Here is a 3,746-nt window from a genome sequence, read left to right as displayed (position 1 = left end):
TGACCAGGTTAAACAATGATGGTTTTGGGGCACATGGTATTGTGCACCCATAGTATTCTGCCCATGGTATTATATGTAATGGAGTTTATAAAAGGCTGGAAGAACTTCATTGTAATGCAAGACCTGGAGGTGAGCGGTGAAGGCTCACTTGATTGGATTGGCCAAGGTTTTGGCCAATGCTGATGAGATCTTATTAGATTGAGTTTTTCCCTGGATTTGGGGTTTTCCCAGATAAACATTTGTGTTTATGATTGTCGCTGGTTATTTTTATATTTATTCCTCTTAGTAATTATTTATGTTATGCAATAAATTTCTTAACAAAAACTTAGTCTAAAATGATTATGGAATGGAATTTGAGTCATAAATCAGTCACGAGGTATGTGAAATAGAACCAAAACTTCACTCATGCCATGAAATCGAATTTGAAAGACTCATGAGGTGTGTCAAATATAGCCAAAACTTCAGGCATGCCATCGAGTTTATTGGGCTTAAAATTGTTGAAACAGGCTATAGATCCGTTGAAACCATCAGATTTGACTAGTGCCCGCATTTTTGCAAATTCCCGCAGTCATATCTACCTAAATTGCCGTGGTTTCGTCAGCAGTTTAGTTTAGCTTCTTCGTCGTCCTCTTCGGCTACAAAATCTGTGGATCATCACAAACGTGATAAATGTCAATGTCAAGGTACAGGAATTTCCTTAAATAGGCAGATTCGTGGCGGGACGAAATTGTTGAATTTGGGGCTCAAATGTGATAAATGTCAATGTCAAGGTACAGAGATTTCCTTAAATAGGCAGATTCATGGCGGGACCGGGACGAAATTGTTGAATTTGGGGCTCTGCGCATACAGGCGTCTTATCTTTCTAGATAAAAGGTCGTACTCAGCCACTGTCATTCTCCACTGGCAAACATATAGTCAAGACACGTTTTTTCTCTTTATATAAGATGGCAAATAATACATAGCCTTTACTTTTAATTTATGTTGTCACCAAAGACTCTGTATTATTTTGTTATAGAACATGCATATACCTGGACATTTAATGCCCTATAGCAAACTGGTTAACCCTTGCCCTTGTTTGCCATCATGTATCTATCGCAGTCTTGTCAGCCCTCTCACCGAGGAAACGCTTCACCGTTCTCCTCTTCCGCTAGAAAACAAAACCTGTGAATCATCTTAAACGTAAATGCAATGAATGTCATTTGACCGGGATTTCCATCCTGCGGATGTTATGGATACTATGGAAAAGCAGAATGATTGACTTACTGGGCCGTGCTTAATATTTGCTTTAAAGAAATAAAATATTTGAATTGCATTTCTTACATAAATATTGTACACTTTACCGTTAAATCTGAAGTAAGTATCCTAGACTCCAACGCCTGTACAGTGTTGAGGTGAAACAACCATTCTCAACTGGCTATTCCGGAAATGTGAAACAAAGACAAAAATAATTTTACAAGTAGTTTAAAGAGGCTACAATTTCCTTAAATATTAAGAATTATAGTGAGATTTTGAGAAAATTTTGTAGAAATGTTTTAAAATCTAGGTTACAGTTGTTAAGCTTCAGGATTTTGAGTGCGATAAGATTTTTTAATAATATTAAATCTGTTTTTTCCATTAAAAAAAGACTATTTAAACATTATTCTAATAAAATTTTTGAAAAAAAACCTTTAAACAAAAAAATTGTGACTTCAATACATAAAACCATAATTTTATGAATATGCAATCTGATGATTACTTTTCTCAATAAAATTGTTTGATTTGATTTTATGAAATTTTAATGTTTTATTATCTAAATTTTATTTTTAAATAAAAAGATAAATTCAATATTTTAAAAAATCTTTTGCACTTCAGCATTGTGAATATAACCATTAATTCACGATAAAGCAAAAATCTTTAGAACTTTCCCATTGCAGAATTTAACAAACAATTTATGATGTGCAGTTTAGTTATCAGATGGTGCTTTTTGTTTTATTGTTCAAAAGAGAATCCCGGACATGTTTATAGTGCAGTAGTTTAATTAGTTTAAGTTCTGTTATGATATTTTATTTCATAAATTTGTTGAATTCGTAAATTTAATTTGTTAATTTTGCAAAACTCAAATGCTCACAAAAATTTGTTAATTTTTATTTGTTAATTTTGCAAAATCCAAGTGTTGTAGTGATTTATCAGGTTACATAATTTATTTATGTATAAAAACTAATTTTAATATCCAATAAAATTTTGACAAAAAATTATTTATTTAATTACAGGTTAGAAAATATTTAAACTATTTATCTAAGTACAGTTGAAAAAGGTTAAAAGAAGTGTGGGAGAAAAGAGTATGAATTTTTGTTCTTCTGAGAAAAGTGGAAACAGAAAAGCATTTCATTTTAGAATATAAGGCCTTCAAAATACCAGCTAAAGTTATGCAGATATGCTGACAGCTAGTTCTTTGGATAATCTATTTAGCAAGGGATTTGTTGAGAAGCTGGGAGCATTTATTGCAAAGCTTCACAGAAAAAGAGCTGAATACATCAAGCAGATGGATGAAGAATCAAGCTGTCCTATTAGTTATCTTTAACCTCATAGACATTAAAATAATTTCTTTCTTTCTTTCTTGATGAAGCAATTTAATTAAAAGTTTTTGTGGTTTTCAAGAAGATAGCAAAGATCATACCTTTTAGATTTTTCAGTGTTTCAGACAAACTGGACTCTGCCTTTTAGATTTTTCAGTGTTTCAGACAAACTGGACTCTGCCCAAAAAGTCGCCTCGTTGGGCCTGGTTTTACGCTCAGTCTCCGGTGGCAGACGCATGTTTCTTAATATTTGAAGGATAAAAGTAGTGCTCGCTGGGAAGACAATGAGCCAATATGAGATTTTTAACATTTTTAGGATAAAAGTAGTGCTCGCTGCGAAGACAATGAGTCAATATGAGATTTAGTTTAATTAATGCGAATAACTTTACGAAACATAATCACTCAACTCTACTCTGTCGCATTCATCCTTATCCAGTGAACCTAAGATCTCATCATGTCTATCACATTCGTAAGGTAAAAAAGAAAAAAATGCGTGGTCACTCTCAGTCTCGAATGCGCATTTCCATACAGTAAAAACAATTCTCAGTTCTTTATTCACCCAGTGAAAATCACCATCGCTTTACGTTCACTATAAATCTGTGTCTCCCGACTACGAAATCACTCACACCTTCCTCATCCGAATTCCTGTTATCAGCTATCATGGAAACCAAGCGCTTGGCATACGTGATGTTTGTATTGGTATGCTTGTTTTTAGCTTTGGCCCAGCCTTCTGAGGGCAGTTATTTCACTGCCTGGGCAGGGCCTGGTTGCAACAACCATGCTGCTCGATACAGCAAATGTGGGTGTTCTAATATCGGTAACGACGTTCATGGAGGATACGAGTTCGTGTATCAAGGTCAGACCGCTGCGGCTTACAACACGGCCAACTGCAAAGGCGTTACTCATACCCGTTTTTCTGGCAGTGTTAATCAATCCATAAGATCGTAGATGAATATGAAGTTTGGCTACAAAAATGTAAATTTTTAATTAGTTACATTGAACTAAAGTTCTTTTTAATTTGTACTTTAAACCCTTGTAATTCCTTACAACAATGTTAAAAAGAGGTTTCATGATTTTTCTCTTTCCTCTTACCAAGGAAGGCTTTTGTATACCTCAATTTTTTTTAGGTTCTCAAAGGTTAGGAGCTTGTTCTGTTAACACTTGCTATCTCTTACAACATTGAGGTGTCTT

The 3,746-nt window shown here is 34.2% G+C and overlaps 1 pseudogene; it reads left to right on the top strand.

The window, feature by feature from the left end:
• The first annotated feature begins 3,165 nt into the window (after positions 1 to 3,165).
• LOC149241793 (antimicrobial peptide 1 pseudogene) lies at positions 3,166 to 3,503 on the top strand (annotated as a pseudogene).
• The last annotated feature ends 243 nt before the right edge of the window (positions 3,504 to 3,746 follow it).

The sequence above is a fragment of the Pinus tabuliformis genome, chromosome 8 (assembly GCF_031772625.1).
Source record: "Pinus tabuliformis cultivar Carrire ecotype Pingquan chromosome 8, CPIR1, whole genome shotgun sequence".
In the NCBI taxonomy this organism is placed as follows: Eukaryota; Viridiplantae; Streptophyta; class Pinopsida; order Pinales; family Pinaceae; genus Pinus; species Pinus tabuliformis.
The sequence above is the reverse complement of the archived record's forward strand: the minus strand, read 5'-3'. Positions and strand labels throughout refer to the sequence as shown.